The sequence below is a fragment of the Trachinotus anak genome, unplaced genomic scaffold (genome assembly GCF_046630095.1).
Source record: "Trachinotus anak isolate AG129_WGS33_773 ecotype Australia unplaced genomic scaffold, CSIRO_AGI_Tana_v1 ptg000026l, whole genome shotgun sequence".
NCBI classification, from domain to species: domain Eukaryota; kingdom Metazoa; phylum Chordata; class Actinopteri; order Carangiformes; family Carangidae; genus Trachinotus; species Trachinotus anak.
Window position 1 is genome coordinate 6,515,671 of NW_027273877.1, and position 23,619 is coordinate 6,539,289.

General features: G+C 39.3%; 1 protein-coding gene across 3 annotated transcripts in view; it reads right to left on the bottom strand.

Annotated features, from left to right (window-relative positions):
- The window catches only part of LOC139609454 (interleukin-1 receptor accessory protein-like 1), a 284,017-nt gene that overhangs the window by 231,704 nt on the left and 28,694 nt on the right, over window positions 1–23,619 (bottom strand). The window contains exon 1 of one of the 3 annotated variants that reach the window (XM_071464067.1): window positions 6,612–7,116. The exons of the other annotated variants lie outside the window; for them this stretch is intronic. The gene's annotated coding sequence lies outside the window, so the exon portion shown is untranslated. Of the gene's footprint in view, window positions 1–6,611; window positions 7,117–23,619 lie in introns of those variants that run through there. 3 annotated transcript variants of the gene reach the window in all.

A 23,619-nucleotide genomic window follows, 5' to 3' on the forward strand; every position in this document is an offset into this window, starting at 1 on the left:
CTGCCATTGTGACAAGATTAACCAGATTCATCACTGAAGGACATTTCAATGCCAAAATTCCCAGAACACATCATGAAAAACATAAATACTGTAAATATACTAAATATAACTAACAGCAAATGCAAAAATATTAAAGTCCCAGATTGGAAAAAAACACCAAAAAAAAAAGAAAAAAATATAAAAAGATGCATCTCTTTTGCTATAATTACTGTCTATAACTACTGCCTTTAACTTACCAGAATGGTACAACCCTGTCTCATAATATTAGAAACCACTGTGTAGTGTTTGGCATCTGATGAACCTTCAACATCATGTAAAACTCAAACTGGCCTTCCTGGATTGTATTTCATCTTATAACTTCAATAGGAAACAACACACCCACATCTAAAGAGCCATATGTGTTTTAATTTCTCCATTTATTTATTTATTTTTCAAGGTACTGCTATTTTCGATCTGAATACAGACTTACTTTATTCTTGGTGTGTCAGAAATTACCCACACACAACTCCTACATAATAAAAACTCAATTTTTGCCTCTATAATAAGATACAAAATTCAGATTTATGACTCATATTAATCATTGTCATATATGTCATCATTGGCAGGTGCTTTATCACCTTATGTTGATTGACACATAGCTTTAGAATTGCATTAAATATAAATATTGCAAATACTGCATTATGTATAAATGTGCATTATGACTTTTACACATAAAAGATCACCTGTAAATAATATGTTGCCTCTGGTCTCATGTGTTGTAGCGAATGACAAATGAAGGACTGCTAATGAAGCATTCCTTGACTTCACTCACTATTAATCCCTTGATGTGGTTGTTCTATTTCAGGTCCTGTCTGGTACAAGGGGGAGAATTTGGTGCAAACACAGTCAGGAATCCTGCCGGGCGTATCCATGTGTGTATTCATATACTTAATGCAAATAGGCTTTGTTCATGGTTCCCACTCATGTAGATGCTGTATAAAAAATTCTGAGCATTTCAGTGAATACTTGAAAGCCTTTGTAGACATACTATCCTAAATGGAGTTGTAAAGGGCTCTATTGAATTCCTTTAATATCTCAACAGCAGCCACTTAAAACACAGGTCAAAATGTGAATAAAGATCGGTGGTGGTGATAGTGTTTTGATAACATTTGAGTTGTGTCTCCTTTTCTGTGCCGTTATGCTACAAATGCATTAGCTTGCACAATAATGGAGTCTACGTCTTTTTTTCCCAGCCAACTGGCATTTTGGGTGATATTTTATCTCCTCACCAATGTATGGAATGTCACAACAAAGCCTTCACGAATGAGTAAGCACAGATCCGATGAAGAGAGGAGGGGAAATGGGAGGAAAAATTGCTCATTTTGCTTCCCCTGGCATGCAATTTCCATTCTCTATCCACATCTCTCTAAAAGCTATCTAAAACACATCAACTTCATCTTTCTAGGCTGGATGGGCCTCAGAGGATCACCTCCAGACATGGCACGATGACAGTGGGGCTGAAAAGAAAGGATGAAAATGATAATTCCATCCTCTTGCTTATAGCAATGGGCTTCTCATTCTACTGCTGATTAAAACGGAAAAAAAAAACATTTATTTTCTACGTCACTTGCCCCTAGCAAAGAAAAATACTGTATATTGAGGTAATTGATCATGACTCTGATGGCTGTTTCATCAGAGGAAGTGCAACACAAGTATTTCATTGGCTCTTTCTTCATTTTAGCTGTGTTACAATTGACCAGCACAACATTAAAGCTCCAGGGCAAGCTACACTGTGGCTGATCCTGCGTCCTTTTATTTTCTGCTGTGACAAATGTGAAAACAAATGCTTTTAAATTGCATTTGATTCTGGTCATCTTCATGCTTTGATCCCCCCCTCCAAGACACACGCATGTATACACAGAATGGCTTGCATCTGTTTTTCAAGAGCAATGTAAAAAGACAGTTGGAAATTATGCCATTACCGTCCTTTCTTTCTGTGGCATTAAGTGTTGCTATGTTGAGATTAAAATGTTATTACAAGCAGAGAGTAAGTAAAGCTAGTGTAGCAGCAGCAGATGCTCAGCTCAGTTCGCACTCATACATGAAGGCATTCAGATCAAGGTCTACGAAATAAGTGGCCCATGAAAATTATTTGCAAGGAAAAGCCTGCTTTTTGATACCTCTCTGCTGAATAATACCATGAAAGCATGCACTGAGAGCTCAAGGGCCACACAGCGAATGGAGGGCCAATTTTGAAGGCCATTTATTTTTCCATACAGTCTGGTCTCCATCAGCGAGCAATTGTGGTTCATATGTTCTTTGCAAGGCACACAAGGGCTGCGTTTCCTGCCTGTGCAGGAAAGAGTTAAGAGGACAAAGTGTGTTGTTGATCTGACCTAACAGAACATACATTATGGTTGTAGTGTCGCATATAATGACATCTGTTAGGAGCCACTGTGTACTACACTGGGTGAAGCTCTGCTGGAATCCACCAGGCAGGTGATTTTGGTTTAGGTCAGAAAATATAGTTTATAGATGCTATAATTTAGGTATCGGCATGATGGATAAACCTTCAACAATATATTCTGTATGTCATATATAATTTCCAATAGCAATATAAACAGCAGCAATATAAACCATTTTCTGGGAGATTAATTGAAAAATGGTTTATGGATAAAATGACCAAGGCTAATTCAAAAAGTTAAATGTCATAAATCAAAGTAAGCTGTCACACTTATGCAAAATCTAACAATACCATAAAGCAGTCCTGCAACATTAGCTACAATGGCCTCATACTGCTGTAGGGAGAGCTACCATGGTCTAAACTATATGGCAAAATATCTCACGGCTGACAGACTCACGGTGACAGTGGACATGACCACCAAGAATGCATTTAATAAATTAACCATATTTTTGGATATGAAAAGTCCAAAAATGTGACACATGCTCATTACAGGTTCTGAGAACCCAATGAGTCCAACCAATATACCAACTTTGATGTTGTCTTTTTGCTTGACCCTACCCTCCTAATGGTAAATTATCAAATTTGGTGATTATATTTCTGTCAAATCACTATCATACTAACAAGGTAGTAACTAATCATACAACAGAAATATTTAGCCTGGATACCTTTACAAGGTCCCAACAATGAACTCTACTTCAGCAACCTGCAACCCAACAACTCCTCCCACCTGCACAACCATACAGGTTGGGTTTTTTTCAGCCCTATGATGCAACCCATAGGAGGGCCTCCTGAAATAGCGCCCCTACAGCAGCAGCAGGCATACTGGACCTTGGTTGTCATGGTTACAATAATGAACATGTGGACTGCACTGAGATCGGCATACCTACCTCCATCACCATGGTTACTACGATAACGGTCATGGCTTGGTTAGGTTTAGACACTAAAACTACTTGGTTAGGTTTAGGAAAAGATGGTGATTTGGGTTAAAACAAGTACTTCCTTAACATTACACGTTGTCATGGTTACATTAATGAGAACACAGTTAACTTTGTTGAACGATCATGGATAACAGAAACAATATAAACTGCTACTGGGAATCCAACACCGCTCTCCTGTGTCATATTCCTGTGTTTTGTTGACCCATCCATCCACCCCAACCTCCTCCTGATGTGGACTTTGTTGCTCTATAACCTACGTCACCAAACTTTTCCCTTTGCTCCTATTATAATTACTAACAACAAAACGTAACTGTGGGTCACAATTACCTGCTGCACAAATGACCTATGGGCTTGTTTTTTCACAGGAGGATGATCTCCTGCAAACTGTGGCATGACTCACAATGAGACACTGCTTCTTTTTAAAGGGTTCACGTGACAAAAAGGAAGGTTTTCTACTGTAGTACGACTCCTACACTGAGCTACAACTATGAATGGAAAATACCAGAAAATATTATTAGAGTGAAGTCTGAAAATGCATGGAGATATTGATATTCACTCTTGGTAGTCCTGGTTCTGCTTTATAGAGGCAAGGTGACATGGGCAGAAATATTGTAATCTACCCGATCTACCTTACTTGTCAATTCATGACATGATGGCTGCAACAAAAATAAGATCAGATCAATGCCGAATGATAGCGACGGAAAATGGAACAAGGCATGTGGAAAGAGGAATCTCATCTTCACGGGAATTGGATTTTCAAAAGACTTAACTGGGAGCACGTCTGTTATGCATGTAGTCCACAGCTTCTAATACTCAGATTTCACAACAGTCAATAAGTCTGCACAGCAGTGCCACACAGGAATGGACGGTGCTCTAGCTGAAGTACTACGTTTATGATATTTGCACACGTACACATGGCCACACACATATGTCAACACACAAGCTGAATCACCACTCACTATTTCCATTTCCCATTGAGTCTTACGAATGTAATTTAAGAACTATGATTGAGGTGGCACCCTCTCAACTTCCTCTCCAACATTTTTCCTAACAAATCCTCATCAATTGCTCCAATCATTCCTCACAGAGAGCCAATACTCCACAGCGAGACAACTTATTTCCACCACATTAATGAACTCTTTCATTTGAAAGCCTCTGAAGGTCCGCCCCTTGATTGCAAAGCCAAGGCCAATAGGCCTTGGTGACAGCTCCTTGAAAATTAAAAGTATCAATCAAGACAGGGAAGGTAAAAGCTTGTGATGTCTTCAGATCTTTCTGTCTACCAGAGAAAGGATTGTAAGCTGAACAGGGTCAGCTGCTGGTTGCAAATGCTTGTCATGGTTGATTTTAGCTCATTTTAGTGTGAGACAGGTGTTTTTGGCCTCATGTGAAACAGGAAAACATAATTAAATGACAATGACATTTCATGAAAACACCATGATATTGTAACGCCACAATTAACAAGCATCTCATTGTACTGAATATATAACAGCCATTCCATTAAAAATATTGTAAAACTGTGGAAGCTTGTGTGGAAAATCAACCACAGGGTTTATTAAGAAACTGAAGCATTCAAATGTGCAGTGTTAAAATGGTTTTTAACACTAACAAAGTATTGAAAATGATACTTGAAATAAACCCGCCAGTGAAACAATGGCTTCATTGGTGCATTAACATGCTCTCTAAAGCTAAACTTAATTCACCAGAGAGCAGAGGAGGAATTCAATGCCTCTGGGCAAACTTGACCAGCATAAAAAATGTGCCAATGCTGGATGACATAATCTCTGTCTAAATCAATTTCTGTGTGAGAGCACTCGACTCAGCTCAATATGTAGCTGTAGGGCTTCCGTTAAGTGGCCACTGCCACTTACCTATTAATTCATGTGCTGTGTTGCTCCTGTGGCAAAGCTTAACCCCAAATGTTGGAGATGAATAAAGATATTATCAAAGTAACATCATAAACGGAGAAGGAATCACCTAAAGCATAACGTGTCAAGAAGAAACTGGTGTGGAAAGATTTAGTGCAGAGCATGATGCAAGTAGATTTTGGGGCAATTAAAATGGAGAGTAAATGTTACTCTTAACAAAATTAGAAAATCATATGATATTAATGAGGTGATAGTTGAGCGTGAAGCCTGCACTGCCTAGAAGCCTCAGCCTTAGAGGAGGGTTTGTAACAGATTTACAAAACTGCAGTAGAAAAGAAGCATCTCTGCAGCAGTTCTTGCTTGATAACATTATGAGATGCAACTTACACAGCCAGAGTACCTCCTGTTACTCTCATCTGTAGTAGGAGAAGAGGGTAGGGGGGTGGTTTTATTATTTATAAGTCAGCATCTGCTCTAACTTTACATCAGTATCACTTCCTGATTCCCAAATATGTCTAAGTGGCAAAGCCCAGTCTGGTCAGAGCCAGAGTGGAGCTCCAGCATCCATCTGGACAATCATAAGCCATCATCCATCCAAGCAGGGGAGGGAAGCAGGGGAGGGAAGCAGGGGAGAGGAGAGGAAATACTAGCAAATAGGAGCGGCACAGAGAGAGCTGGCTCGCCAAGCGATCACTCAGCAGAAATAATTTGAAATAACTAAGACCGGGTTCTTCTCACCACCCTCCTCTGTGCGCCTGCAGAAAGCGATGCGCACATGTGCACAAATTCACAAAACACCCACGGACACACGCACGCAAGCGCGCACTCCTACAGGGGCACATACACTAACACACACATTTCACAAACACACATACTGCTGACGCACCAGGGCGAAATGCAAATGCGCTCAGTGTTACACAATTAACGCCGGGAAAGAATAAGGCGTAAAATTAACAGCTTGTGTCCACTGACACTGTAACTGCTCTGCTTGGATAATTAGGTTTTACTAAAGAATACAGAGGACTTCAGCTGTCCACTTCCACTGTCGTACTGCAGCCGTGAACAGTTCCACTGAGGAGGCTCCGTCCGCAACTCAAGCTAAAAGAGCGTCTGGGATTCATGCGTAACTGGGGGAAAACATGTTCGCTCCAAATGCGCATTTAAGTGCCGCATATATGGAGATCATGAATCCGTTTGTTAAAGCCCGTTGATAAGTAGGCGATACAAATCTGTGCATATGATGCTGTGATGTCCGTCTCATCCAAATCAATCGACAAACTGGTTTAAACAGGTCCACAGAAGGTAGCATCAGCATCTTACCAACTTTGGGTACGTAAAGATGAAAGAATAAATTGAACTTACCCTCAAGCAGTTTCCCAATGATAGCGTACACTCTGCTGTCAGTTCTGATAGCCCCACACCATCACGGTGTATCAGAATCTGTTTTGGTCTACAGAGTACAGCAGTAACGTCTTAAAAACAAGGAATCCCAGTTCTGAGATAGTCCACTTCTCCAAAAACACAGCGTCTATCCCAAAATTACATATTGCCAGCCTTGACTGGCACAAATCAGATCACAAAAAACACCTGCAGCCGGTCACTTTCAAACAGCAGGAAAGACGAAAATGCAGAAAATCATGTCAGTGATTAGGGGAATGGTCGACACAGTCAATGAAGGGCAATATCAGAGGAAGCAATTAGTCTGATTATCCTATTAAATCAGTTGCTCAGCCGCTCACAGCCACACAGCCCCGGCAGGTGAGCACCGCTTTAAGCAGGACTACACAAGCGCAAATTTCCAAAGTGATGTGCAGAAAAAGACACATCGGATGCTCTCTCTCTCGCTCTCTCTCTCTCTCTCTCCCTCATTGTGATGCTGTGTCAACGAGATGCGTCAAGTGCGCATACGTTCACCAAGATAGCACAGGACATGAGGGGATTTGCCATCAAAATAAAAGCACACACAAGTAAAGCGCATCAGCCGTCATTAGAATCACTTTAAATGTGAAATGAAGCTTCGTCAGTAGATCATATTGTGTTTGAAATTACAGTCGACCTATTGGATTCAACAAGATATTACGTATTGGTGTAAGAACGTTAACAGATGCATTGGTTACTCTGATATTTGGAGGTGCTCTCAAATGTATTTTCCTGTACGGCTTTTATTATGAAGGACACACCGTAGGCGTTGTTTCCTTATTCTGTCAGACTTGACAGTGCTACCACTATGAACGCTTCCAATCAGACCTGCGTTCCTCTGGAGTCTCCATCCTCTGCATGGCGCACTGGCTGAAACCTTCCCGACAGGCGCCCTTGAGGAAACTCATCTCATTATGCACCTGTTTCCAGAGATAAATTCGCAATGTGGGAATTATTTTTAGTGGCTTCTGAAGTGCTGAATGGAGCACATGGGCCAACAAGCAATGCAGTGCATCGTCAGTTTGAGGATAGAGGCACTGCCGCCCAATGGAAATAACAGAAAAGGTCTGAAATGCACTGTTAAAAAAAAAAAAAAAAAAAAAAAAAGCTCTCCTTAACATGTCACTCTGATCTAAGCATGTTATTATTACATAAAATAAGTGAAATATATGGCAATAGACTAAAATTCAAAAATAATCTAAAGGCCACATAGGACATGTGGGAAATATGCAGATTTTTCTTTTCTGTGATCATAGAAATATGAAAGTAGAATTACACATTTCTCAATTTAATGACAATAAAAACCAGTTCCCCCACAACCTCAGGTTTAGGCAACAGTGCAGCAGTTCTCCTACAAACTCACTGTGTGATCATAAGGAATCAAGCTTGTTATGAGCAGACCACCAAATAATTAATAATCATAGAACATAAATAATTTCATGTGTGCCTCTTTGGTATTATAGAGTTGCCAGTTGAGCTAATTCTTCCTTGTATCAACATGCTGATATTTATAAAACCAAATGGGGAAAATGCTTTGGAAAGCCAAGAAATTAATTCACCCAGTTTGCAAGTTCTGATGGATCTTAAAGACTGATATGAGAGTCAGTGGTGACAGAAATCCACAGTGCAAGACCAGTATTGAAAGAGGGGGCAGGGCAACAAAACCCTCTTTACTTCGTTTACATTACAACCAGTATAACCATATCTGACACAGGCATTCATTCCACTGTATCAATATTAATCATCATCTTTTTTTCTGTTTAATATTAACTACTCACTAAGATGAATGTGACAGGTCCACTGAAAAGCCTGAAAGGATTTCAATCTGTGCAGCTCAGGTATTACCAGTATTTATGAGTAACCAAGGACTCACATCCAACAGGCTCAAGACAAAACCCTGAATCACTAAAGATGATGAATGGACAGTAAGGCTGGTTTACTTTATTCCAGAACTGCAAAGGTGTTATACAGATTAAGGACTTGTAGGTAAGTGGGCCTTGCTGCCGGCCAACCGAGCCACCAAAAAGGGACTCGTTTGATTTCCCCCTCACTGGGCTGCCCCTGTCAAGACTTTGGCCTCTGGCACTGTGTTTCTGTGAGGCGAATTTCGATGAGGGGAGGGCTTTGAGGAGGAGAATCACCACCCTCCTTGGACTGAAAATGTGCACTTGTGAGCTTTCTTTGTCATATACTGACCCTGATGTGAATAGAGGTTCCTTAATGAGCAAAGAAGTGGACAAACACGGCATTGATTCCCGCCTCTATCTGAGGTTGTCGTCTGCAAATGGCCTCAACTCAATCAACTAGTTAGTGTGCAACTTTGTGGACAACTGTCTAATGAGGGCTGATTGTTTACTGCAATGTTTTTGCTGAAACATTCAAAATTCATGGATATCGTTTTTATATGTCTTATTTGCTGTATGTAAAAATGCTCCAATACAGGGTAATGGTTTTATGAAACACTCAAATCCAATTTTTAAACTTAAAAACATCATCACTGAGCTCAAAACAAGGCTGTTTTCTAATGTTCTTAAAACCTGACAGTTGAGGAATATATTTCCACTTGACAACAGTATAGCTCTCTCTGTTGTTTCAATTAAAAATGACACATCCTCTGATGTACAAGATAGAAAACATGTCATTACTGCTTACCAAACAATCAACTACAGAAAAGTGAAACTCTTCAGTTCATAAAACCTGTATTAAAGAAACAGGATCATAAACTGTTGTGAAGCATTTGAACCATTAATTTGAGATTAAGTCTGTCTTGTGAGTGTGGAGATGTAGGTTTTGTGGAGTTAAACTTTATAAAGTTGTGGTAAAAACAGTATCTCCCTGACTGTCATGTTAAGTAAAACCTTTGAAACAAAAAGCACAACAGTATCTGCAACAACAAAAAAGTAGAGAATCTCAGTCAGATCTTGAAATAGAATAAGTTAAAAGGACAACGTGAAGCTTGTATTAATGTAAATGTGTAGTGTGTGAAGTAGTTCTCCCTGAAGTGGTGGAAAGATGATGAGATGAGGAGAAATGTTTTTTAAAGCATCTTATTTAATGACTCAAATGAACACTAAACCACAGGCCGGGCTTTTCAAAACAGCTGCAGGACTGAAATAATGTTTGATCACATGTGAAGCTACCGTACAAAAGTATTACTGATGCAACCCTGCTGAGGAAATCACAGAGACTATACTTACTAACAGAAGGAGCAGGCAGTAAACGATTCTAAAATATTGGTAATTAACAAGGTTATATGATCAAAATACACCTGTATAAAATGATTAATTCATAAAATAAAAAATAGATATGATAATCCTCAGTTCTAATTGGCTGCATCATAGTCAAAGCTATTTTAAAACACCACCTTAACTGTGACCAAGATTAAAAGCTCGTCTATGCTCAGTTAAGGTGGCTTGTAACTGACAAACAGGAGGCATCTTATCATCACATTGTCATGGTGGAGTCAGGCACCTCATTAGAGATGCATCAAAACATCAAGTGAAAAGGTCGTGTGGCTCGCAGGACTACCTTCCCACTGTTTCCCTCCATTCTGCTATTCTTTACACATTCTTCTGTATTTCTTGTCACTAAGTGTCAGATGCCATCGCTGTCATGAATTCCTGATATCTCAGAGTCAGAATTACAACTGACTGACGGATACAGTTTTTCTGACTGGGCTACTCACAATTATATTTTGAACAATATGAGCTGAACGTGTCCAAAATCATTCACTGATTCACTGTTTCTTATATCATAAATCATTATTGCATATGATGTTTATTGTCAATACCTAAGATCATAACAACGCTATAATGGACACCACTATTTTTGTGACATTGTAGGAATTTTTTGTGGGCACTGTATAATGCACTTATTTTAAACTGATCATTCTGGCACTTAATAAAAGGAAAGTAAATATATTGCACTCGGTCGCAAACAAAATGTGAATGAGACATAATCTCTTTGGTTCATTCTGTGGATTGTTTCTGGTTGTCATGAATTTGTTTGGAAAATGTGTCATTTCAAAGGAGGCTAATGGCATGTTTGCTAATTGCTTCAATTGAACTTTGAAAAGGGCACTGGTTGACCAATAATCTGTACCCAGCTTGGCAGCTCTTCTTTAAGAAACGCAAACAACCCAACGACTTTCCTGCTTTTACAGGACAAAGATGTGGCAAAAAGTGTGATGTATAACTCAAACATTTCTTCTCTATTTGACTTTTTAATGATTATTTCAAATCTCATTATTTTCTTTTTGGTTAAATGAAAAAACCCATTGCAGAAAACTGTACAAGGCACAGCCATATGTCGCTGCCCTGCTTCCTCGGCTGAATATCTCAACCTCATTTGGACTGGGAGTGATAATCACACATCACTTTGTGAGATGGACTGTTTTCAGAGAAGGCTACAGATTTAATTGGGGTAATGAGGTCACTGGAGGAAGCCTTGAAGCCCTTCTCCAATTACTGCCTACCAAACAGAGAGCACCAAATAGCACAGAGCAAAACACATTTCAACATGACAAAGTTATTACAGTGTACCACACAGATTAACAAAGCGTGACCCTTCCTATTAAATCAATAATACATGTTTTAATTTGTTCCTGTGCGTGAATAATGATACTAAATACAGTGTGAACAAAAAAGGTGATCATTTTCATGACACCTTTTACAGAGGATGGGCTGAACTTGAAAGATTGCATTGCCACGATCTTCTAATTACAGCTTGTATGATTCATAGCAAAAAATGTTTTAAGTGGATAATTTCTGACAATAAGAGGACACAGAGTCTCACGCAGAGCTGTTGTATGTATGTATATGTGTGCATGTGTGTGTGTGTGTGTGTGTGTGTGTGTTTTTGGGTTGATGTCGTCACATGGTTGATGCATAATTCAGCATTCATCTCCAATTCAGTTCAGCTCCCAAGAGGAAATTTAATGGGATACAACTTGACTTAAGTTTGAATGTGATAAACACAGAATGCACAGAGCTGTTGCTGAGGTACGTGTTTTGGACATTCATGGGGAAGCGTAGCACCATTTGCAGTCATGCAAGAGATGCCATATCAGAGGTGTCTATTTTATAGACCCAAGACCAGTAAGCAAATATGAGTAAGTGATTCTAAGAGGTCTACAGAGGCTTCTTGGATGCAACAGCAGTCTAATTCACCCCCAGCTTGTTGCACACAGATCACTTTGAAGTATTGTTGAGGCACCAAGTGGCCACAATATTCTGTCTCTATGTTATGTCTCTTTCAGCATGCGAGGGAAAGCAATACATTGGGTGTTGCAAAGTCACAATGAACCCCTGCTGCACCAAACAAAGAGGGACGAGACAATTTGTGCATGATTGAGGTTGATTTCTCAGACAGCAGAAATCTCTGTGTCATGTCAGCTGTGGGAGTCCATTTATTTTATACAGCATGACTGGGGAGTGAACATTTTTGTTTTGTTCAGGCTTTTGTGGGGTTTGCTGACTATCTTGGCTGACTATGTTGGTTTGCTTTGCCTCTGTTATGCTGAGCTGTGTTAGCAAACATCTTTAAAATAGTGATAAAAACACACATTCATTGGTCTACAACAAAATCCCACCTGGACCTTTTCTTCCTCTCTAACAGTGTTCCTACCAGCGTTATGTAAGTAAGAAAAGGTCACTGAACTGACTACCTGCTTTCCTAAAATAAATACTTGCCTGCTCTAGCAGAGGTAAGTCTGGTAGATATTTTTATAGCTCTCCTGGCCTACATCTGACAGCTCAAATGGTAATTCTTGTCAGGGAGCCACTGCTTACTCTAAATGCATTTTTACTTTTGTGCTTCGAGGAAATTTGGGGTGAAATGCCCCTGACTCAAGCTGAACACACTGCACACCTGAAAATGCTAATGTCTTTAGAGTAAACTGCAGCAAGGTTCATAAGTAGGGATAATATAATCCAAGCCAAAAACAGAAAAGCTATTTTACGGGTATAAAGCAACAGTATGATGATAGCACTTACTCATGCATGTAAAGTCTAGCACAACGAAATGTACCAATGACAAATTTAGTGCTCATATTCTGCTTTTCTCACACTTTGTTTATGGGTATGGATTTCTATACTTTTCCAATCTTACAGAAACTTGAATCCAATCTTTATTTACTCCAATTTACCAAAGTTGTAACCCAAACTCCAATGTGACTTTTGTGTACAAGCTGAGGTACACTTTTAATTGGGCTGCACCAACCTAATGATACTACTTATAAGTCAAATAAGTCTTTTGCATCATAGTTCAAACTAAAGAAAACAAACTGTAGCATTGGCAGACCCCCACTGGGCCCCCTCAACACACTACCAGTATCCCACCCACCTCAAAACCAGTCTTTCTGCATGGCGGCATGAAAGGTCTACGAGCTGTTGAGAAAAAGCGGCTGTGCTTAGCTGGGAAGTGATGAAAGCACTTTCTTTGACCGCGAGTGTTTGAAGCTCTCTCGACAGCTTTTTACTTTCTACAGAAGTGTACAAGCTTTAGAGCAAAGGGATGGAGTAAAGAGTGCAAGTAGGATAAGCGACCTTGCTAACCTTAAAAAAGGCTTTGAGAGGAAAAATGTGCTAAAGGACTGGCCATTTTGTCAACCACATTATCCATGTTAAACAATGAGCCTTGGCTGTATAACCTGATTTATCCCTAATGATACATTTTTAGCCACATATAAATATTGGAGTATAATCCGATTAAAGACTGTTGGACATCAATATTTTGCAGATATCTTCTATATAAAAAATCTGTCTACCAAGTTGAAGAAAAAAATCTATTCAACACCATGTTTTTAGCATTTTCTGTAAGATATGTTCGATAAAACAGAAAGTCTCTGTATAGTCCCTCCCAAACAGATTTTGCTAATGCAAAGAGGTTGCATATAAACAAAATTCACAGAAGTTTGGAGCCCTCTAATCATATTTTGAAGATGCAGCTCAAGAAGAAAATTAGGCCCTAAATATAGGGATGGAGGAATGAGTGACATCTGAGGCAAGTGGAGGTATGTGCTTTAATATCCTTATTCAAAGACTATGCACAGCTTGACGTGATGTCTAATCCTGCACAGATGTAGCTCAGACTGAAGCCCAAGTTAAAATCAAAGTACATTAACTGTATAAGAGACAGGATGCTAATTTACCATACTCCAAAATTAAAGATTTAAATTTAAATTTAAAAACTGACAAATTACATTACAAATTAGAAAATTATTTTATGTTGTGTTATTTATAGTCTGCATAATTTTATGGTTAATGGATAAAAACAGATGACCAAATGTGCTCCATTTCATGTAGGTGTGCATGTGGCAGGGCCTTGTTATTGTGCGTACTGGCTCACTGGTATATCACCATAATTATATCATGACGATCATCATCTTTTTTCTATTTTATGCTCTGCAGTCAGATTCTGATGAACCACACGTCTGCTAACCACAGATTGTTTGACCAGTTTTATTTTTAAAGCTTAAAACACACACTAAATATTATTATGTAAAAATCTATCTGTTGCAATGCATACATAATATAATGTAATTCTCATTTAGAGGTTTAGCTATCTTACCTGACCAGTCTGACCTGCTATGATTTTGTGCTGCTAATTACTCTTATTTTGAGAGTAAGATGTTTTTTATGGGATTTTTGTATGGAAAAGTAGTATTTGATATCAGTTTTTCCAGTGTTAAAAAGCATAAATGGTAAAAAAAACAAAAAAAAACCGGAATAATTTTTCCTTTTTCTTTAAGCCCCTTTCAGTTTTGTACAGTGACATTTCTGCATTGTGGTCTGCATTTCAAATTGGGGCTTATAAAACCAAATCTACATGGTCTGTATTGAAATTTCCAGATTTGTGAAAAGTTGATGGTTGAGCAGAAACAACGATACAGGGCATAATGCCTGGAGCTTTAGATCATGTCATGTTATCTGTCAACCTCATTGTAACTCATTTCATTCTTTTTCTAGAAACAAGTGAAAGTGTTTCAGAAAGTACAAGAAATTAACAATTTCAGCTGAATGAGGCTAAATGAACTTGATGAAGGACATGTCATACATTATTGCTCCTTCTACATGGGTCACAATCTTCAAAGCCAATCGTCTCTGGCTTCTGTGTGTTCAATGGAATGTGAATGCACCAGGTCTGATCCAGCCACAATGTCCTGCGTGTTTCCCTGAAATGTTGTTTAGAGGGTAATTGAGTGATATGAATAATAAGTAATTCCCGGTGAGCTCTGTTTGGCTTTGTAGTGGTAACCAGGCACTCTAAGCCTTGCGCTTTGATTTATGAATGATGCATCAAGAGGTCCAATCAATATATTCAGTATGCTGAAACAAAAAGGCCCCCTCCCTTCATATGGACATCACGCCTCACTTAATTAATGGAAATAGACCCAGGTGGTCCACGTGTACTTGATGTTAAACCTTAGATCATATTTGAAATGTGCTCCTCAAGATGAAACAAGAAATATTCATTAATACTGACAAAGAAGGAAGAAGCTCCAAAAGGAGTGCTGAATGTGGATCTAGGTAAATTTTGGGGCACTCTCGATGGGAAGCGTTCCAAGTGACAAACAACAAAAGCCCTACAGGATTAGAATAATGCGGGCATCCCATGTAACTAATAAATGACTATTCAGCTGCTGTTTCCTCTAACACATCATACATCCTACACAGCTGGCAGGAGAGCTTGATCTTAGCGCATCGTTTGCTGCTGCTCGGTGGGACTCAATATGGAGGAGTGCCATGCTCTCATGCAAGTGTGTGAGGTACAGGATTATCCAATTTAAGATATTATGCAGCGCATATATCACCCAAGTGAGACTGTCAGAGATGAGTAAGAGCCACTGGTTTGTGTTGGCATAAGTGCAAGGAGGTTGGTACATTACTCCATCTATTTTGGGAATACCTTGCTGTAAAATTCTTCTTCTGTGAAATGGTATCCATACCATTAGAGACTTTTTTCCTACTGTATCTCTACAGAGCCAAAAGCCTCATAACACTGGAAATAAATGCTGTTAACTAGCTGTGGACACTGGACAATTCTTAGTGCTTCTTTTCAAGTGGAAGCAAGAAAGGTAAGCCCAAAGACATTTGATCGGAGGACTATCTGGACTTGATTAATACAGACTGTGCAGCCAGCCGGGAGAAGGAGTTTGACAATGGACTTACTGAGATTGCAAGGAAAGCCTGAATTGTTTGGCTTTAATTATCTTTGATTTGCTAATGATCCTGTAGACTGATCCATGTCACCACTGCAACTCACCTTGTCTAACAAAGTGATGAAGTGAAATTCGCTAAAGAAGACAAGGAATGGAGGTGGTAGTTAACATTTGGAAACCTCTTGCTAGTAACTGAGAAATATTCAGTCTTGTCCATCTAACTGAGTTTAAAGTTATAATCTTTAAAATGTCATTCCTTGTTGTTCAGCTGGGTTTAAAGCTTTACAGCAAACATTCAGCAGCTAATTTGTCAGAAAAACAAGAGAAGAGCAGATGGTGTAACAATGTAGACAGACAATCCTGTGTCATTTCAATAATGAAGTCAGTCAGTAATGGGTCTTTTCCATCATGCTCTGAGTAACCACAGCCTGATTCCATGCTGCACATGATGCCAGTAGTCTTCACACAAACAAGCAGGGCACAGTAAAACTGGTCACTTTGCTGAGGAGTTGGAGATATGCAACCTGTCGCTTTAAACTCTTCATCCGACAGAGTGCATGGTCCTGGTTCCTTTACTCCCTGTGATATTTAAAATTGATCCGCTGTCATCTTATTTTGTAGACGCGTTTTCAATTAACAATCTCAGTCAACCCTAACCCTGCGTTTCCTGTGATTGCTTCACAATGAAAGCCACCCCATGTTTGTAGAGTGAACAGTAGGGTGATATCAATGAGACTGAATAACAAATGGTAATGGTGGATTACATACATGTATCCCTTGTCCTGTGAAGGCAACTTGAATCACATGCAGGCACCTGCCACTAACAATAAAATCTACTACACAGAGAGATGTAAGTGCATTGAAAAGATATGGCTAAAAAACTGCAAAAGTATCAAAAACTGGGTTTGATCTCATGAAAATCTTAAAGATGATCACTTTAAACTAGTCAGAGTTCCTCACTTGACTCTTTGTCAGCGGTAAACCAGTGCTTCTTAGAAGAACACGGACATAGTATCAGTGCTGTCACGTCATAATTTGATGCCTTTTGAAGCAAGAGTAGAAAGTAATGTAAATGAACTCTGCAAAAAGTCACACTGGAATTTGTGGGAAAAAAAGATGCATTACCTTTGTATGTGTACAGAGAAAATTAGGCTTTTCTATTACCCTGTGTGCAGTTGTTTTTCAACTGCTGTAACAACCACTCAAGCCACTGCATCCTTTGGCACTTCCATATTCACTTTAGCACTCAGCCCTCATGTTAGTAAAGAGCAGGCACCACCATTTATTTAACACTTAGTCAGAAAGCCTCCCTTTACTCAACAATGAGTAAAACCCACAACTTGTGCCTTGTCTCCATTAATTATAGCTTATGCAATGTAGCACATCATATTCTAAAATTATTCTGCAAGGTTGAACACAAAACACTTTTCTCTCAACTACAGGACCATGTTTTTGTTCTTTCTTTAATGCGGTCTCGGTTCATTTGGACTTCAAGCTCATACATTTCTAATGGGAGCTTTTTATGGTGCTTGCAACATCCAAGCTAAAACAGAATGCATCTACACTACCAAACACTTTGAAAAGTTCTACAAACTAGTAATGTATAGACTGAAATCACCCAAGACATGTTGTCTTTGCAACTGGATTTGAGGGAAACCTGTAAATTTTGAGTGTTATTATTTGAAGTTACATTTAGTCAAAACTTGAGTACAGGAATTGCCTCTGAAAGGAAGTGGAATCTTTCCCAACACAACGCTATTGTTTCTACCAGCTGCCCTTGAAATAGACCGATCGTGCCTTCAATGGGAGAACAAAGCTTTTTACCACAATTCCCAGGGCTATGATTACGGATAAGACTTCCCTCAGGCAATTCTGAGTGAAGGGCAGATGAGGAACAGAAGCCTAGCATGTGGTCTTACTACGGGCCAACTAATTGGCTACAAAGCCAGATTCAAAAGGATGATTTCTTTGTATACATATGGTAAGCCACATTCATACACAAATAGAAAGATTGACAGAGAGAGTGTGCAGAGCATGTGCCTATTCTCCATATCGAGAACGACTCTATTCATCACTTCGTGGCAGCTCTTGGCAGAAAATGGCGATCGGTCTCTGATGGCATATAACACAGCTTTGGAGAGCCATCACGCTAAAGGCCAGGTTTGTTTGAAGTTCGCTTTGCAATGCATCAGTGGCGATGACCTAGATTTCCTATCTCTCGTTCCTCCAAGAGTGCAGAGAGAGACAGCCTCGTTTCAGCCCTTTCCATCCTCTAACTATGTCAGCTTGCCTGTAAACATTTGGCACACAGTCACATCACTGCGTCTCCCTGTTTCCCTGCAGACGACTCCCTATTCCTCGTGTCAACTCTTAACTCCCCATGTGTTTGTCCCCAAGAATAGAGGTGGATGGCCGAGCAGCTGAGTTTTTCTAAAGCTAAATGGAAGAGAGATACAATACACAATGCTAGCAAAGAAACACTAAAATAAATGCATGAATTAAACATTTCATCTATAAATAGTAAGGATTATAAAATAATGAAAAGTATGTGCAGATTTGTTTTTCAAGATTGTCCAAAGAAAATCAAACTCCTAAAATAAGCATTTGGAGCAATATTAATATATTTGGGTCAGCATGTTCCTGTTTTTTTTGTTTTGTTTTGTTTTTTGGCTACAACCATGTACCACCCTAAGTTTCCTGCAGGGACTGACCATGCAAGTTCTGACCCATGAAACACAACACAGGTTAAACCCCAGGTGCACCCTGTGCTCAGAAACATGGCCTGTCCGCTTGCCTGTCTGCATGTCTTCCAATCTGCCATCCTACTCTTCCATCCATCTGCTATCTTGGTGTGTCTGACTCACTGCCGGACAACAAACACAAAAAGAAATGAACAAATTGCAAAAAAGAAACACAGTTGGAAGCCTGCCTTGTGCCTCTGAGGTACAATGTTTATTTTGATCATATCTTAAAGTGGCCACTAAAAATGAAGCCGGCATTAGCCAGCCATCTCTCCCTCTCTTCTTTGCATCCCTTCTTCTGACTCCTCTCTCCTTCCCACACACCCACAGGGGACAGTCGTCAGTGCAGAGTACACTAGAGTGAAGGCACAAGAACAACATTAAAAACTGCTTCAGCTCAACAGCAGACTCATCAAGCCAGAAAGAGTGTGCCACGTTTTTAATTATGCATGCTGCACAGCATTACATAGCCCTGTCAGTCAGGGAAATAGTGCCTTCTTCGCTATTTCTGCTGGAGCCTTTTGTTGGTTTCCTTGGTGATGGTGTAATCTGACATCATGAGACAAGTAGGGTATGCTAGTCAGAGTTGCAGGTGCCTTGTTCCAAAATATCCACCCTACTCCTGCCTAATCCTGTCACACCAACTGCCACAACTACCTCTCACTGTGCAGTGATTTTCATTAGAGAACCAGTTTGAAAAACTCTGTCAGACCTCAAGATGCCAGTGGAAAACAGTGTCTCAGGAGTGGAGCGAATTAATGTTCTTTCATGGAAACTGCACACTGTAGCCTTGTGTGTGGGTTTGAATTTTGGCTTGGGTCCTGGCTATTTAGCTCTTTCTGCTCTGCTTCTTAATATCCTCTGTGTGCAATAGCAGGTGCAAATGTAAAAGAACACAAGAATATGATGAATTGCGCAGTTTCCTCACAGCAAATGAAGAAGCACTAATAAAAAAAATCTATAAAGCAATAAAGTCTGACTTACAGTCTGAACTGGTTCCTAAACACTTAGAAGTCAACAATGACTCTGTGGTTGTATTTGCTTTTCTGTTTTGTGCTGTAAAGAAATTTCTCTGAAATCTGAGCCTGTAGCACATTTCATTTCAATCGATGTTTCATGTTAACATTTTTTCAACTCGTCTCCCCAGGATTAACACGCATATTGAACAATTCTGCTTGATTCATGTAAAAAATGTATCACCAATGAAGAAAGTAGCATAAGTGGTGTAATTTAAACGTAGGTTGCTGTCAGTTTTTCATTTGAAAGTCAGCGTAGGGTTTTGTTTGTCACTTATTTTCAGAAAATTTACATGTAACACTGAGAAAAAGACTTTGTCAGATTCCTACAGAAAAAAAAAACGCATCTACAGAAGTTTCACAAACCTACTTCTGTATACCATATTACACACACACACACACACACACACGCTGAGCAGCTGCAGCACGCTGACTAGCCTAATCAAAACGCAGTTGTACAGGGCCTCCAGGATGCCCTCTACACAGCAATTACTGAGATAAAGTCTCTAAAAGACAAAAACAAGGCTCTAAAAGGAGTAAGTTAACCTGGTAGAAAATATACAGAGTCAGATGGAGAGCCAGTTCCAAGAGGGGCTCAGACTGCCTGGCCCAACTCACTCAAAAAGCTCAACAGGAGTGAAGAACAGTGGAAGAACAGGTGTGACGCAATGGAGGCAAGCCTGCAACAGGAGCTGGCTCGGAGAGATGAAAGCTGTAGGAGGAAAGTGCAGGAGGTGGAAAATGAGAGGAACCCCCAGAATAATGGCCAGCTTTTTTCAGCATGCTTGAGAATTAGTTTTTAGATCTTGAATAAAATATACAGTTCTTATCTTTTCAAAAACATGTCACTGATACAAAGGATCAAGTACCACAATATTACAGTATTTGTTTTGGAGGAACAGATATGATAATGTTCTCTTTCTATCTTTAACAAGACTAGGTCAAAACCCAGTATATGGCTGGACCTTGTCGCCAGCTATTTGCATTTTGCTTAGTGTCAGCTAGTTCAGCCCTTTATCTGTTTTCTTCTCTCTTAATCTCTGTGCTCACATATACAGTGTTTTAAAACAGCCAAATTTCGAATGGAGTTGTTCTCATTTACATGTCTTTCTGTTTCTGTTGTCAGACAACAGAACATCAAATGAAAGAGTCACTGAAACACGTCCCATTAAGATTTTATGTTAAGTAGCAGGCACTTCCAAGCTATTTCAAAGCTCCTGCTCTGCCGTGCTAAAATCCTGATTTTACAACAGCAGTGTCGTCTGACAAAAATCACACAAACACATATGTTGTATGTCACTTGATTAAGGAGTTTAAAAAGAGTCATCTTAACACGCCTCAATCAACAGTGTGCAGAACAATTTTTCACCTCTGGCAATCCCATCTCCCAAAAGCAAAATACCATATAATAATTCTCTCTTGTCCACATACTTTTATCTACTTTTGGTTTGGGCTATATGCCTTTCATATTAGGGAAATTTGTGTGTTTCATGTTTTAAAAAAACTTGCACAAGAATATGAGAGTCAAATGTGCAATAAAAAGGAGCAAGTATTGAAATCTTTCTTTTCACAAGCTCTGGTTGGTATCATCATAAAAGCCTGCACTATCCTGACCTTTTACTTCCACAGATGACTGTCAGGCTGAGGGAGAGATGAAACACTGTGAATGTTCTGAAGGGTTTACTGTTTTCCTTGTGCCTGTTTGGTGAATTAGACCTGCAACATTTGTGGGAACAGCCTTTGATAAAAGAAAAAAAAATCATCAGGATTAAAAGATGATTATCCAAAATGTCTTCTGGAGTCAGTAATCCACAAATCTATCCAATAAACAGACATTCTTTTACATCAATGTAAAGTTCAACATCAAAAAAAAAAAAAAAAAAAAAATTATATATATATATATATATATATATATATATAAAAAACTAAAACAGCTGTTTGCAATGTCTCTTTTATAAGGAATACTATTGTATTGTTTTATTATTTTATCCATCTGTACATGAAATCACGTTTACTGCGGTTCTACCATCAAGATAAGAATCTGAGGTTTATTGCCATGTCTTCAAAATGTGAAAGTTTCTTAAAAGTCTTGCTAAACTTTTCAAAATTATACTCCTACAGTATTTATTATTGATGGAAACCGCTGCTTTTTTCTGTCGCTTGACTGTAATTATCAACACAAAATCCTCCAATGTAAAAAGATGATCACATGAGAGGCACAAACTGGGTCTTAGGCTCATGTCAGGCCTCTCAGGTTTAATGGGTATCAGGTTTTAGGGCTATCCTAGAGAAGATCAGGGAGAGGAACGACATGTCTTGATCATGACACATTTTCTGTTGAAAGATTCAGCCTGTACTGCATGAACAACATCTGACTCTGGCATTTCAGGCACAAACTTAGATGAAATATTTAACTGGATGTCTCTGCAGAGTTTCCTTCCTCACTTAACAAGCTACATCACCACACAGCAGTTTTCCTCTTGCACAATTTGTACTGACCAGTTCAGAAACACCAATGCTTAAGACTTTAAAAAAACATTGCGGCTTGCAATTCTGCAGTAGAATTATTTCTCTTTATCTTGAGAATGATTTCTGTTTGGTAACCACTGACATTTTGACAGCTGTGGGGTGTAACTATCAGCAGTGTACTGTGTGCAGCTGCATTAGACCCTCAGGCCTGAAGTGGATCCTGTGATATCACCTACCCTTTGAAAGCACTGGCAGCTCAGTGCTATTTACTGCAGTGAAGGACACTTGAATTTGAGTCCCTCCAATCTTCAGTATGTCAAATCAGAATGATGTTTATCTGATCTAAATGTGTTATTTTGTGCCTCCCCTTCAACTACAGGGAGGGGACAAACCAACAATGTCAATGAGAAAAATTACATTTCAGTTATAAACTTAACGACAGTAGTAGCTGCTCTAGCGATTACATGACCGTAGCTGTGTTCGGAGGCTGCATTTAAAGACAGATTGTGTCACAGCTGCACGACTAAGCTGTCCCATTTTGAGCATCCTTCAAATGCAGGCGAGAAATGTAGCCTTCTTTTCCTGAGTGACTAAAGCTCCAACGGGTGGATCCTTCATGGCCCAACCTATCAACCAACAGATTGCTTGAAGATTACACTTTTAAATTTAAGTACTGGGTGTCAGCTCAGTTCAACAGTTAATGGTACAACTGTTAAAAGCAAGGGCTTTAAAACTTCAAGTTCTGGTGAAAAAAAGTTGTCAAGGTTGTTAGACATCAGGAAGTGTGCTTTAAGACTCAACAGTAAAGGCAGGCACAGCTGGTGAGGCAAAGCAAAAATCCTCTGTAAATCAGACCATCTCATCTCTGTTTGACTTTTGTGAACATCTCCACACCTTTGTAGAAAACGTCGTCCGAAGGATGTGGCCCCAAAATTGGGACACAGCTATTGTTTTTTTTTTTGTTTTTCTTTTCACTTTGTACAATTACTGCACGTGGCAACTACTGCATGATCAAGCTCAGGGAAAAATGGTGGTATCCAATAAAAATATGGTCAAGGTATGGTTAAGGATTAGGAAAGGAGTAGGACAATATGGCGGTTCAGTATGTAAAAAACTGAACTTAACCTGCAGGTCTGTGATGGCATGCTAACTCTGGATTCCTGCATGAAAGTCAGACACAGTGCACGCTCAGCCACCACCTCCATTTCCACACATGGCACTCTACTTTCAGCACCACTAATGGGTGAGGTCAGCAAAAACCACATTTTCAGGCATTGTTAAGTTACTCTTTAAGACACAAGTGACCATTAGTTCAACTATATTTTAAGTTGCATTCATGTGTTCTAAAATAATGCATTCAGTACATGTGCATATAAATGTGTATATTCAGTTACCTGCACATAGTTGGTTTGGATCACGTGTATTTTGCCTGTTTGTAAGCAACATATTTGTTGAACCTTAATGGGCAGAATGGCATTAAATTTGCTATGCACATATAAACTCCTAAGAGGCAAAGGCCTGCTTAATGTACCCATGACATTTCATCAGCAGCATTATCAAGTCAA